This window comes from Cinclus cinclus, chromosome Z (assembly GCF_963662255.1).
Source record: "Cinclus cinclus chromosome Z, bCinCin1.1, whole genome shotgun sequence".
Lineage (NCBI taxonomy): Eukaryota > Metazoa > Chordata > Aves > Passeriformes > Cinclidae > Cinclus > Cinclus cinclus.
The window spans coordinates 66,191,006-66,205,260 of NC_085084.1; the positions used below are offsets into that span (position 1 = coordinate 66,191,006).

Genomic DNA, 14,255 nt, shown 5'->3' on the forward strand with positions numbered 1-14,255 from the left:
TCACTCGACCAGCTTGTTCAGAAGCCCTCTCCAGCCTGGCTTTGAGCACTGCCAGGGACGGGACATTGACAGTTTCTCTACGTAACCTGTGCTAGTGCCTCATCACTCTCACAATGAAGAACTTACTCCTAATACTCAATCTAAACCTACCGTCTTTCAGTTTAAAGCCGTTCCCCCTTGTCATATCACTACATGCCCTTGTTAAAAGTCCCTTGCCATCTTTCCTATAACCCCCTTGAGGCACTAAAAGTTACTATAAGATCTCCTTGAAGACTTCAACACGAACAGCCGCACCTCCCTCTGCTTTTGGTCACAGGGGAGGTGCTCCAACCTTCGGATCGCCCTTGCGGTCTCCTCTGAACTCGCTCACGAAGGCTCCTGACCCTTAAGGCGTGACCCCCGATCCAGAGAGACACGCGGGGCGCTGCTGGAGGAGGTGCGGGACGGCCCGGGGGGTCCGGGACAGTCCGGGAGCGGTCCAGGACAGTCCGGGGGCGGTCCGGGGCAGTCCGGGGCCGGTCCGGGGCAGTCCGGGGCCGGTCCGGGACAGTCCGGGGCCGGTCCGGGGCAGTCCGGGGGCGGTCCGGGACAGTCCGGGGGCGGTCCGGGGCAGTACGGGGGCGGTCCGGGGGCGGTCCGGGGCCGGTCCGGGGCGGTCCGGGACAGTCCGGGGGCGGTCCGGGGCAGTCCGGGGGCGGTCCGGGGCAGTCCGGGGCCGGTCCGGGGCAGTCCGGGGGCGGTCCGGGACAGTCCGGGGGCGGTCCGGGGCAGTCCGGGGCAGCCCGGGGGGCGGTCCGGGGGAGGTCCGGGACAGTCCGGGGGCGGTCCGGGGCAGTCCGGGGGCGGTCCGGGACAGTCCGGGGGGCGGTCCGGGGCCGTGGGGGGGGCGGTCCGGGGCTGTTCTGGGGGCGGTCCGGGGCCGTGGGGGGGGCGGTCCGGGGCTGTTCTGGGGGCGGTCCGGGGGCCGGTCCGGTCCGCCCCCTCCCGCGCCCTCCGCGGGCCGCACGGTGCGGCCGCGCAGTTGCTGCCCGGCGGTGCGGGGACAGGTGGGGTGCGGTGCTGCCACGTGAGTGGATCCGGCGGGAGCGGGAAACCGGAGCGCGGGCACCGCGGTGATCTTGGCAAGAGGAGCCTTCGGCGTTCTTGCGCGGGGTCTGTCCCGCGCTGGGGCGTGCAGGGCTGGACGGGACGGGACGGGACGGGACGGGACGGGACGGGACGGGTGGCGGGCTGCCTCCACCCCCCCTCCCTTTCAAACTCCCCGGTTGCTCCCGCGTACTTTTCCGCAAATCCCTGAGTGTACCGCGCTGAGTTTTTTTCCTCCCCACCTTCGTCTTTCTGGTTGCACCTGCATCCCTGGTCCCTCTCGCTGAATGCACCCTCCTGTGCTATACTTCCAGACTCGGGCAGTGCCCTGTGGTGCTTCCTGCTCCAACCCCTCAGGGCGTACTTCACCCCGCAGTGCCTGGCCTCTAAGCTTTCTGTCTGTGCCCTAAACCGCCCCTAACCCTTTGACTGTGTCTGGCACTAACCAGTACTTGTTCCTCCGAACCCTCTGGCTGTGCCCCACACCTCCCGGTGCCTGTCTCTCAAGGGCCTGTGGTTATGTCTCACATGAGCAGAGCTCACCTTCCTGTCGTGAAGAACAAGTTACATCGTGGCATCTGCATGGGCCCAGTGCATCAGGGACCTTACTGTTCATAAACGCTCTTTTCCTCACACGTCTTTTGCTCCCAAAAAGTGGTCCCGTGCATCAAGAAACTGAGGTTTCTTTCTCTTCAAGGGTGAAGGTTGGAGACCGTCCGGGAAGAGGTGTGGCCCATGTTCTTAAGATGCTGATATTAAAATGTAGGGCTGGAGGGGTGATGTCTAGCCAGGGGTTGTCTGGCAAGCTGGAAGGGTGGCTGTCTGACTTGCTGCCTTCCTCCTCTTTGGAGACGTTTGCTGCGATGTGGGGCAGGTCCGTCCTTAAGGACGGCCACATCGCCAGTGAGGCTGAGAACCAGGGAGGCAGCTCAGTGCCAGCTTGGGGGGGTTAATGAAGCTACATTGGAGCAGCCTCTTAGACTTGCCCTTTACAACTGTAGGTGTCATATATATTTTTATAGAATTGTAATTTTTGTGGATACTTAATTTGTAAATAGGTTCTGAATTGAAACTTTGGTTGGGTCTTGGGTGTTGCTGTCACCAAGACAGAATAGTGTGTTGCTTGGAAAGCCACAGTGAAGCTACAAACCAGCTCTGACTGTTTTTTTTTTTTTCTTTGTTTGCATAAGAAGCCAAGGTATGTTAATAAAAGCTGTTCAGACAAACCAGAAAACTTACAGTCATGTAAGTCATGATACTCTCTTCCTTACTTCATTGTAAATCAGTTCTTCCCAGACCCATGTGTAGGTCTGTACTGAACACTGACATGAGGGAGAAGTTTCAACAAGTTTTTCTGGTTGTTGGGAGCAGCCTGGGAACAGCATGCTGCCTGATTTATTCTGCTGCTCAACACTTGGGGTGCTGCCCGGGACACACTTGGGCTCTGAACAACCTGGTCTAGTGAAAGCTGTCCCTGGCCATAACAGGAGTTTAGAGCTAGGTGATCTTTCCAAACCAGGCCATTCTATGATTCTTTGAAATTCTTCCTAGGCATCACTTTTATTGAAAATATCAGGAATAATGCAACTTTATGGTATTTCAATATAATGTGTGATCTTTCCATTAAGTATTTATTAGTAGAGCAAGACAGGTTTGGTACAGGAAGCAATATTCATGGAATGTGTTGGGAAAGATGCCACAGCATTAGTCAAGTAAGACAAGCCAAATAGGATTTAACTCATTATGAAGCTCACCAAATACCATGAAACAGCTATCAGCTAGCTGCATATCAGTAAAAGAACTGATCAGGGATGGTTCTGTATCCTGATGTGACTTGGTGGCTTTTGTCAAGTCTGCACCCCTTGCCTCTCTCTGCACTTCCAGGCTTTGTTTCTGCTGCAATAAACTGGCAATCTTTTTTTTTTTTTTCCCTTTACTGTGGATTTCTTCTCTTCCTCTTAAAGCTGCTTCTGCCCAGTGGGTCTGGGTTAATGCTTGTCTTATCTCTTCCTCTGACCTGCCCATATCTGGTTGCCTAACACACAAATTTCTGGAGGTGTGGGCAGATGCTGAGCGAGGCAGAAGCACAAGCAGTGCATGGGAGGGACATGGGAGGCATGAGTGGGGTGAGGGAAGTGGGAGGATGTCACCTCTGTGCCATGTTCAAGGGCAGGAGGTGGAAGGGAGCCAGGACCCCTTTCTGGATCTTCATTAGCTGCTTGTGAAATCGTGTTGGTTGTGTTCTGGATCTAACTTGGCAGACTTCATGCGGCATCTCTCCCTTCCTGATGACTGCCTCAGCATGGCAGAGGCTGCTGCCCCATAATTTTCCTGTCGGGGGCTGGTGTGAGCATCCGTGTCTGCCCCAGCTAAAATAAGATGGTTTGGCTATCAGTTATGTGTTTAGACCAACTGTGTTGTTTTGTCTGAAGTGGATCAAGGACAACTTGTTAAATATGGATAGTAGAGCTGTAGTATATAGGCAGATATGAATAGATGGGATATTGACATCTTCAGTGGCACAGCATATTTTATACAAATAATGTTGTAGCTGAACACTCATATTCAGTTCAGGATGTCTGAAACTTTAAGCTGCTTCTCAAAGCCTGGGTAGATGGAAAGGGAGAAATACTTGTTCACCTCACTTTTCCTCTGTCCCTCATTGCAATGCTTCACTATTCTGGTTTCCTTTATGAAGTCACAGCATATGGCACACACAGGAGCAGTGTTTTTATCAGTTTCTCATTGCCCAAGTACGTATTAGATTCAAGAAATGGCAGACTTTTCTCTATTGCAGTTTTTGGATTGTTAACTTCAAACAGCAGTTTTGGTAGGCCTTTCTGAGAATTTAAAGGGAAGGTGGTTGGTGTTTGAAAGCTGCACCGAAAGCTGAGTGATTACTCTGCATTGTTGCACATGCTAGGGAGCAAGTGGCATGTGCTTGCACAGGGATCTCACCCAGTACCGAGGCTGAATGCTGTGTGTAGAGGGCAGATACAGTCTGAATGGTGGAAACAAAACCTTTTACTCCTCAAAAATATGAGATCATTAGAACAAAGGAATTAACAAAACAAGTAGTCAATTTTGTAAACCTGATTGTACTTTTTAAAAAAGCAGTTTCTTTTAAATGGTACCTCTAAGGCTAGAGGGTCATGCAGTAGTTTTAGTGCCTGTTGTCACATTTCCAATTTGCCAGAAGTCTGGCAAAGTTGGCAGTCATTTAGAATTTTATTCTATGTATATGACATTTAGTTGAAATCCAAAAAGTAAGAAGTTAAGTACATGAGTTTACACTGATGATACACACCAGAATAACTCAGATGTCTCTATCTTTACTTGTCATTGCTTTCAGTGTTTAATGCTGACCATTGACATGGAAATAATGAATAGTTGGTTGTTTTTGTTTTTTGTCAGTTTGTTAGTTTGTTTTTTCTATTTTTACTGAATTCACAAAGCAAAATGCATTCAATGTGTCTGTCAATATGACTTTTTTTCTTGTGCATGTATTTTTATTATTTTTGTTCTGTCTGCTTATGATGGCTGCACACAGAAATTTATCACTGAAGATGTTGACTAGAAAACACCTGTAAATGGTTCATGAGTGGAGTAATGTGAGATGAATACACAGCTTAGAGAACTACAGTTTTAAGTGTCTTTAAGTGTTATCTTGGTTCTTGATGAGAGTCTGAGGAATTGAATTTCAGTAGCATTTGATTTTAAAATCCTGAATTAACACACAAATCTCCTAAAAACTACTTGTAAAGCCTATCTGGCCCAAAGCAAACTGGCTTCCACCCACAGAGAGGCACAGATGTCACAAGAAGGACAAATACAGGTGTCAGTAAACTCCATGAATCATTTTATTTGCTGGGAGCAATGGTATTCAAATTGCCCCTTTTAACTGTGCCGGGGTAAAAGCAGCAAATATCGACCCTTATCTCCACTCCACTTGTGATACGATACCTACTTAGGCTGATGCTGCAGTTTCACCAGCATTTCTATTATTTCTTCTATTCTATTATGCTTTCCTTTGCATGTGCTTCTTGTGTCACTTTTCTTTTGTGCTGGACTATTTACTGTGAAAGCTGGTACTAAGAAGTACTGAGGAAACAGTCTGGATTAAAAACTACCCTTTCTTTTTCTGTGAGGCTTGCTTTCCTGTGTTGGGTCTGTTTCCCAATCTGTTTAATTATGCAGCCAGAAAAATGGTTGTTCCAGCAGAAGTCAAGGGTGACATAGGAGCAGGTATGAGTAATGGGGAGAGAGGTTGATTAAAATTACATTGCTACTCTTAAAAGTGCTCTTATAATTGCCAGCTTACCCTGTAAACAGCCAGACTTGCTCTGCTTGAGCAGGCTGTGCTCAAGAGAAGCTGCTTGTAGCAGCTTTATGAATTCCTACATGCTGCCTGCCTGTGTTTAATTGTATTGTGAATTCTTTGTAGTTTGGATTATGTTTTATATTGATATGGGCCTTGCACACTGGGCTTTGTGCCTGGAGCCTCTATTCAAAAACTTTTTTTTTTTTAAAGCAATGCCTCACTGAATGCATGTGAATGTGAGCGTAACTTTGTCTAGTGCACTGCAGAGCCCTGTGCAAAGAAATACGATGCACTGTGCAAAAAGCTGCTAAGTTTCAACAGGCATCTCATGGGCTGGAATTCAAGAGAATGCTCCTATCCCAGTGATGGCATTCAGGCTTTATGGCTATGCCTGAGATAAAAATATAGCTTACTCTATTCCTTTTATTCTTTGTTTTCTAACAAAAGAAGGGGACGACTCTTGCTGGAGTCTGACTCACAAAGATCAGTTTGTTGATTTGGAAATAATTTGCATTGTATCATCAGTCCTGAAATGACTTAAAGCAAAGTCACAAAAACCTGATTCAGTGGTTCTCTGTATGCTTTTAGAGTATGGGAATGGTTCCCATTGGTACTGTATTATTTCTTTCAGGAAAGTTAGTTGAGATGGCACATAGATTGTTTGTTTGTTTGTTTGTTTGTTTTTGTTTTCACCTGATCTGTTAGGAAGTAAAGTGCATATTTTTTCTATTGTTTTCAATGAAAAGATACTGGCTGAAGCCTTAAGTTTATCAGGGTTGTTGGTCAGATGTGCTCATTTATTCTGTTAAGTAAATACTGCAGTAATTGTTTACCATATGGTGTTATGAATAGATGGGGTTGGGCATGTGGAAATGTCTGTAGTCAGTTCAGAGAAGAAGTAGCTGGCAATGTTTTCTTTTGTACTGGTGAAAAATACTTGGATTCAGGTATATTGCAAGAGAATAGTGTGTTTTTATCTGCATTCTCAACATCCACAGCAATCCCTTTTGTCTTTGTTTAGATGTACAGTTAGAAAAATCTATATTAAATACCTTCTTTATAATTTTGTAGTCAGAGTTCTAGCTTATTTGTTCAGTGCTGAAGAAAAAAATTCACCTTGTAATCTTTAACTGTACAGACGGGATGTGACAAGTTTAATGAAATTATCATTACTAGTATTATTATTACTTTGGAAGTGCCCTGTTCCCCTTTGTCTCTTGTGAACAAGAATTGTAGAATAAACAGTTAACCAAAGTCAAGAGGATAATGAAGTAAACTCAAATGTTCACTGTCAACTTTGAAATTAACCCTTTCATAAAACTACTTGTAAGGTGCACTTCTCATAAGCCTTATTACAATCACTCTTGGTATTTCTGCTGTGCTGACAACATTGTTTCTGTAGCACCTGTTGTTCTGTAACAAGTCAGGTTATTGTGGAGTTTGATTAAGTTTGTTTTTACATGAAAAAGGGAAAAACTATAAGACAAGGTTGTAAATAGCCTCATGCCATAGCTGTGATGTTCAGGAAGTTCACTTAGTTTAACTTCTAACTAGGAACATGGCAGATTTTAGAATGAGAGGAGGGAATGTAAAATACCAGTGCCATTAGAGTACCCTGTGCCTCTCTTCATCTAGTCCCTTAATGACTGCTTGAAATCTTACGGGATGAAGTATTCTCCATTTGAATTTCAGATTATCCTGAAACTGCTTTTCATAAACTAAAGTGATCCACTTGATCAGTTAAGGAAGCTTATCAGAAAGCTGTGGAGAAAATGTTCCTGAAATGGACTGGACCATGCTGAGTTCTGGTTTGCTCTGCAATTTCTCTCAGTTTTTGAAATGAGGTGGCTATTTTATTTTAAAACTGGACTTCTCATATACCCCATCTGAACTACATTCAAAAGTATGGAATGGAAAATTGCCTCTGGAGGTGTGGAAATTGTGCAATCTGGTGTTCTTGCTTTTATCCTGTAGAGACTTTATGCATATTGTTGTAAAGTGTGATATTTCATCAGTTGCTTTCATCCAAGGTGCTGAAGCATTGGACAAAACTTGATTGAATCTAAAAAGACTTTTGTGATAAGTGAGGGAGTCTCTTTTACAGACTGTGAAATTACATGACCTTGGCTCATTCTTTGAGATGACTGCAGTGGGAAGAGATCCAGTCTTCCTTTCCAGTCAGTGGCATAACATCACACTTCTTGGATATGGTCAGCTGGATGAACTTGCACCTGAATAATGTACCTGTAAGACAAAGAATGTGTGTGAAAGAAAATAATTCGGTTTAAATGTGAGCAATAGAGTCATCCGGAAGTGGGGCAGAAGAAGAGTAGAAGCAAACCCTGTTTGCTTTCATGATGAGGGCAATGGTGTTGCTTTAGATTCAGAAAGGGGGGTGTGGCCTGCTCTTTTATATTTTTTTTATATTAGCTAGAATATTGAACCAGCACACAACACTTTAATTTTGCATACAGCTTTGCTGTGTTGACTGACTGGTAGAAGACATGCCTGTTTTTCTCTGGGGTCTGAGAACCCCATACAGAGAGTGAGCCAAACTCACTAACTGACCTCTCCTGCAAGGCATTGAAACCTGTATGTCAAAAATACTAAGACTTTTTTTGGTAACTTAAGTGCATAGCTGTAAGTAAGTCTAATTTCCTTTTGTATTGGAGATAGTGCAATTTTCTTCTGTTTTAATGCTGTGGCATGCTGAGTAGACTGTTGGACATTTATCTGTTTCTAGTATACCGGTGTTTTAAAGGAACATTAGTATTAGGATGAGTACTCTACTGCTTGCCAAGCTTCTTTGTTGGAAGTATTATAGTCTCCTGTGTTATTCTGATGTTGCACATCCATTGCCTAATGCACTTTGTTGATGGGATCTGTCTTTTTTTATTATTTATTTTTGAAGCTATTTATGTTTGGCAATCTTTCAGGATCGAAAAGAGAAAAAAAAAAAGTGCAGTCGCCTTGGGCAGACATAGCTGGCTCATCCCTACATGCTGTCTGAATGAACTGTTGTATTTTAAACTTCAGAGATGTCTTGTGGTCCTGGGTGGTCTCCAAAGCTTGGAAAGATGGTAAAAAGTGCATTCTATTGTGGTAGTGGAAATTATTGATAGAAAAGGAAAAATCCTTACTACATACCTGTGATTAAACCTGTGCATGGATGTGTTGTTTGATTCTGCTTCTCTGTGAGGTTACCGTTTGGTGTTCTAAGCTGATTTTAAAAAGCTCTGCTGTTGCAAACGCGTGCCCTGCATAGTGCTGCTTTTTGTGCTGTTTTTGAGCTTCCAGAAAGTGCAAAATAATAAAGACTTTTAGAAACCCCCATTAGCAAAGGAACTAAGGTCTAGATAACTAGATAATCTAGATAACTAGATGCCTTCACGGCTGTGATTTGTCATTAATGTATCTTTGCCCATAATATCAACCTCTGTTTTGTGTTATGCAAACAGAATTCTGCAAACTCCTGCATATTGTTTTCTTGGAATTTTAATGAAAATTTGATATATTTTTAAAGTTAGATTTTTATAACAAGATCTGGTTAAAAAAAATCTTGTTAGATGCTTTTGTTGATCAAGCCAGTTAATGTTTTTAGGTGATGGATAGTTATGCTTTGATACAAGCTATTGAGGTTAGGCTGTCTTTTGAATACTGTCCTTGCAACGTTGTGTTGCCCATGCAACCTTTAGTCTCCACAGACCACTGACTGCTCTGGGTCACTGTGTCTGGATGTTTCCTCACTCTAATGCTTATAGGCAACCATGAATATTCCTATTCTGTACTGTTTGTTGAGTTCTGACTTCCAAGTCTGTTGCAAGAACCCTTTGAAAGTCAGGCACTTTCACAGTCCTTAGAAGGGCATCTGCATAGCAAGTGGAAAAGAGTATTTTTGGAACTGCTGCTAGCACTGTGTGAAAGCAAAGGTGCTCCCATTCTTGTTCATCCCATGTGCCCAAGCTGTCAAACTGGATCTGCCTCCAACGGGTGAGTAATCTCAAAAGGAAGAGGTACTGGGAAAAGTTATCAGGCAAGTAGTGTGAGCAACATGCAAGATGGCTTGAGTAGTACCCAAAGCCTACTCAAATTCTGAACAGAATCAAATGGGGGTTTATAACATACTAATTTCTGTGTGTTCATCTCTGGATTCAACATATAAGCACAATGCAAGTGGCTTCAACTTCAGGATGAGCCTGTGGGGTCTCTTCTCCAGTTATTCCTAAACATCAGATGCCTCTCTGCTGTCCATTTCCATTCTCCACCTCTTTGTGATACATCCATTGAGTATGGACTATAATAGAAACATCTGGCTTTTCCATTTCAGAAGTGGTATTTCACTTTTTCCCTTCCACAGTAACTTTGGTCAGGTGTAATTACTTTTTTTGAAGTGGAGATCTTCTTTGGGATGCAGAAATAAAAAACAGAGTGCCAGGAGAAATTTGCTTTACTGCTGTACTTAGTTGTTCTGACTGAAAGGCCTGAGTCTCCAAACAATGGTATAACATGCCTTCGTGGGTTGCCTGATGCTAGTACTCATGAGTATTTCATAGTGATTAACCAAACCTTTCATCATGCTGAAGAATGTTAATTTAAACAACAACAACCTACATTCTATATACCTCCCTGCATATCCCTCAGTGATTTGAAACTTCCAGCTGCAGCTGTATAAATTACCAGCTCTGGACTGGAAATATTTAGGATGTGGTGTAGCTGCTTTCTGGAGTGCTCCAGAAAGTAGATGTGCCAAAACTGGCCTTGGAGCAGCAGCTTTTTTAATGCTACTGTCAGCATGCTTTCTTGGGTAGGAGGAGTGTTCTGAGACTTTAGTTGAAAAAGCACTTAACGCATTTCCTTTCAAGTGGCTTTTGTCACCCTGAAGTTCTGCCTATCACTGTGCTGCTGCCCATGTCACACTTCCCAAAGTTCACGCTGTGCTGTGTGGGTCACTGCCAAAGGTACCAGCACAGCTGGTTCCTGCTCTCTTGGAAGAGCCTCCCAGGGAGGGTGCAGTTGCTGATGTTTACAATGCTCAGCAGCATGTCCAGTATACTGCATGGTAGCTTAAAAAGAGGGGGGAGGGAAAGGAGGGTGTCAGTTCTAGGTCAGCTGCCTTTAAAATTTATGCCTGCCTACTGCAATGCAAGCAAAATAGGAGCCGAAGGAATGCATTATTTTGCTGCCTAGGATATCGGCCCAGGACCCAGGGGTGGGTAGGTTGGGCAAGTGCAAGGCAGTGGGAAACAATGGTAAAGCAAATTAGCTCACGTCAGCATGGGAGAGTGAGTGGTGTGGGAGCAGTTCAACTATTGTAAATTGCTGAGTTAGAGGGTGAACAAAATAGTGTGTTGCAACTGCACGGGTGTTATCAGTGTTACTACTTACTAATATTCTGAACCCAGCAAGGTTAGAGCTGGTGCAATAAAAATTCCATAAAATGGCATTGATTTTGCAGTGTTGTTTTGCTATGGCAACTACAGTGACAAGAGCTGAGTGTATGCTATACACAAGATGTAACTGTGGAAAAACACCTCTTCCTTCAATAATTATGAGTATTTTTCACTTTACTTGCTTACCTCTTCTTTCTTAAGGTGAATATTGTGTTCTTAAAGTAATTATTTACATTTTTTCAATCTCCTCTTTATATAAAACTCCTTTCTGATGTATTTTCATTTTACAAGGACAGTCCCATCTACCTGTTTTTGTCTACTGCAGGTGAAAATTATGGTCTAATTTTCTTTTTCTAGTGCTAAACAGCAGCTGGTACATTGCCATTGATTACTTGGTTATGACATGTCTTTGGAAATAAAAAGGCCTGTCTGCTTTTTTTGTTTTCTGTTGGCATTGGCTAGATTAGCAAGATGCTACCTATGTAACAGGTCCTGTTCCCTTTTATTTTACGGAGTCTTCTCTGGAAGCTGAAGTCTAGCTCTGCTTTTGTTTCTATTTAGCTTCCATGGAGTGACCCCCACTGTGACTATTTAATGACAATTTAGATTGTTGTTCTCCTAAGAGGTGGGTAAACATGAACCAAGTCCTTAGTAGCAAACTGCTTCTATTGTGATTAATTCAGTGTATAAGAGCCTTACATTCAGTTAACTCATGTGCATTAACTCTCAACTGTAAATTAGGATAGACAATATGGTGGAGCCAACTCAGTGACTCAGCTTGCTGTTAAAGGAAGGGGACAGTCTCAGACATTAGATGTCCTTGATCCCTTTCATTCAAAGTATTTAGTTGGCACTTGCACTCCGTCTCTCTATTTAGAGCTTACCTATAAACTGAGTATTAAAAATGTGCTTCCTAGGCAGTTTAAAAAGCCCAGTCTGTTTTATCTTTTGCAGTACAGGTAAATAGCAGTCCTTACCTCTCTAATGCAGTACAGAGCCCTATATTCTGTTTTGCTTGGTTACTAATAATGTGTATACACTTTACACCACAGCTGTAAATAATTCATACATATCCTTATCAGAACTGTCTCTACCATAGCTGTTTGTACAGGAAAAACAAACAGAATGGGTGAAAGCTCTGTGTGTTATGAAGATGTTGGCTGGTAGATGAATGAGCAGGGAGCACAGGGGGTGAGAGTTAGCATGATTGTGCAGCAGGGCTGAAAATACTGGATTGTGTTACTGCTTTCTAGGCCTTAGTTTGTGTTTTGTGAAAGTCTGTTTAAAGTGATCTAAAGCTTAGTTAATCTGGTCTTTAAAGAAAATCTGAAATTCTGCTTTCCTAGCTGCACAATAAGGTAAGGAGGAAAAAGGATAGTCTAAATCCTCTGGGGGAGGAGGATATTAACCTGGGTTGAATATGGCCCAGTTACTAAATCAATGCATTACCAAAGGCCTTTGATAAGGGTAATGATATGATACACCATTATCTAATGGAAGTGAGGTTGCATTAACAATCTTATTTTGAATTCTAAGTGAAAGTTGTTATGCTGTGTGTGCCACAGGAGTCGCTTTGTATGCAGGTCTAGGTGACATTGTGTGCTGGTGTCACTGAGCTGGAATCAAACTCAAAGGAGCCAAGTGTAAACTGTGCACTGGGGCACCAAGGAGAAGAGCTTCTGTTCTAAGCTGTGTGAGGAGCCACTCACTGCAGCAGGGTAGGTAGGTCAGACCAGTAAGCTGAAGGATGGCTGACATTTAAGTGCTAAATAAAAAGCTTTTGTTAAAGGCAGGCAAGTGCTGAAAATAAGTTAAAATCTTAGGAACTTTTCCCTGCTAATGTTTTTTATTTTCTCTAAAGCATTGGAATTATGGGGAGAGAAGATTGGTGAAAATACACTGATGTCTGTGATGCTCAAGTCCTAAGTGAAACGGAACTTTTTCACCGATGTGCCCAGAGTCTCATTTAAACTCATAACTTGATTTAAACCAGTAACTGGATTCACATTGGTAAAGAAACTTCCTTCCAGGCTATGGTTGCAAGAAGTATTTAGACTTGATAAGTCTTTCTATGTGATGTAGGAGATTAGTTCCTAGGATCATTTCACATGCATCCCTGCAACCTCAGGTGATATAGTTAAGATATTTAAGATACTGGTGATGACAGGTCTTTTCCTGCCTTACTGTAGCATAATGTAATTTTTGTGGCTTCACATCTCATTTTGTAGAGTGTCCCTGGTGGATAGTGATGACTTTTAGGGGTGGAGCATTTGAAGTTCTTGACTAGGAACTAGTACAGGATTGTCTATGAGTAGGCGGGACTGGGTGATGATGTAGCTTCCCTACATTACTTCATTATCATTTTAAAGGGATCTGTGACAGGGCTGCTCTTCCCACCTTTTTCCCTTCCTGTGACATTTCAGTTTGTGAGTTTTAATGTATCCTTCGCACAAGTCAGCTCAGCCTTTCAAGTCTGAGCTGACTGAGAAATTTATTTTTTTTCTTTCTCAAAGCCTAGACTTTCACTTAGATGGGTGAACTTCTGTGGCTTATCTGCAGCTGCCTGGAGCAGACCCACTGGCAGTGATGCGGTGGGACTGGACTGCAAAGGGGGTCTTCCTCATTCAGACACTGGTGGTTGGTTCAGTGTATGTGATCCAGGAGAGTGGCCATGCAATACTGGATAGGAGCTGGGTACAAAGCAGGGCTGTACTCCTGAAATTGTTCCCATAAGAAGGGGATTTTCCATGTCTGTTGTTACTGTCCAGTTTTGCTGTGAAGTCTTCATTATCTGTTCTTTTAAAAATTTATAGAAAGTTGTGGAAGCAAATACAAACTGGTCTTCATTTTATACAGCAACAGAATGGGAAATCAATTTCCCACAGACAGTGTGTAGTGTGGTTGAAATGCAACCTGTTTTCACTAGTTCTGCTACTTAGAGTACTTTAGTCCTATAAAGGAATAACAGATTTGATGCTAGTTTAAAAAGCAAAGGATTAATAAGATGTGCTATGTAAAAAATTCAGTATGGGCGACCACACAAGATAAGCTTTAGATATCTTATTTAATAGTTGCAATGAGGAATTTTATGAGTAGATGTTCTAATAAAGTTTCTAAGCCTTAGTAATCTGTTTCTAGGATGTCCACTGTCATCTAGCAGGGACAAAGGTTATAAATTATCAAAAAGGAGAAAGCCATCTAATTTTAAGCAGGATGTAGCAAACTTGCATGTGAGATGAATCTCTCAAAAACTGGTGGATAGTTGAGAGAAGGCATAAAAATGGAAAAGGTGACAGAAACTTCTCTCAGCAAAATTCTTAACAACAGGTGACACCCAGCTAAAGTTTAAAACTTTGTTGCAGATGTGTGAGTAATCCGTGTAATATAATAGGCAGTTTGTAGTTGCTTGCCATGTGACATAAGGGAGTAATGTAGTTAAAATAACTGCAATTATGTAA

General features: G+C 43.1%; 1 protein-coding gene across 1 annotated transcript in view; it reads left to right on the plus strand.

Annotated features, from left to right (window-relative positions):
• Positions 1 to 340: 340 nt before the first annotated feature.
• Positions 341 to 14,255, plus strand: part of ELOVL7 (ELOVL fatty acid elongase 7) — a 32,453-nt gene continuing 18,538 nt past the window's right edge. Inside the window, exon 1 of the mRNA XM_062513730.1 lies at positions 341 to 436. The gene's annotated coding sequence lies outside the window, so the exon portion shown is untranslated. The remainder of the gene's footprint in view (positions 437 to 14,255) is intronic.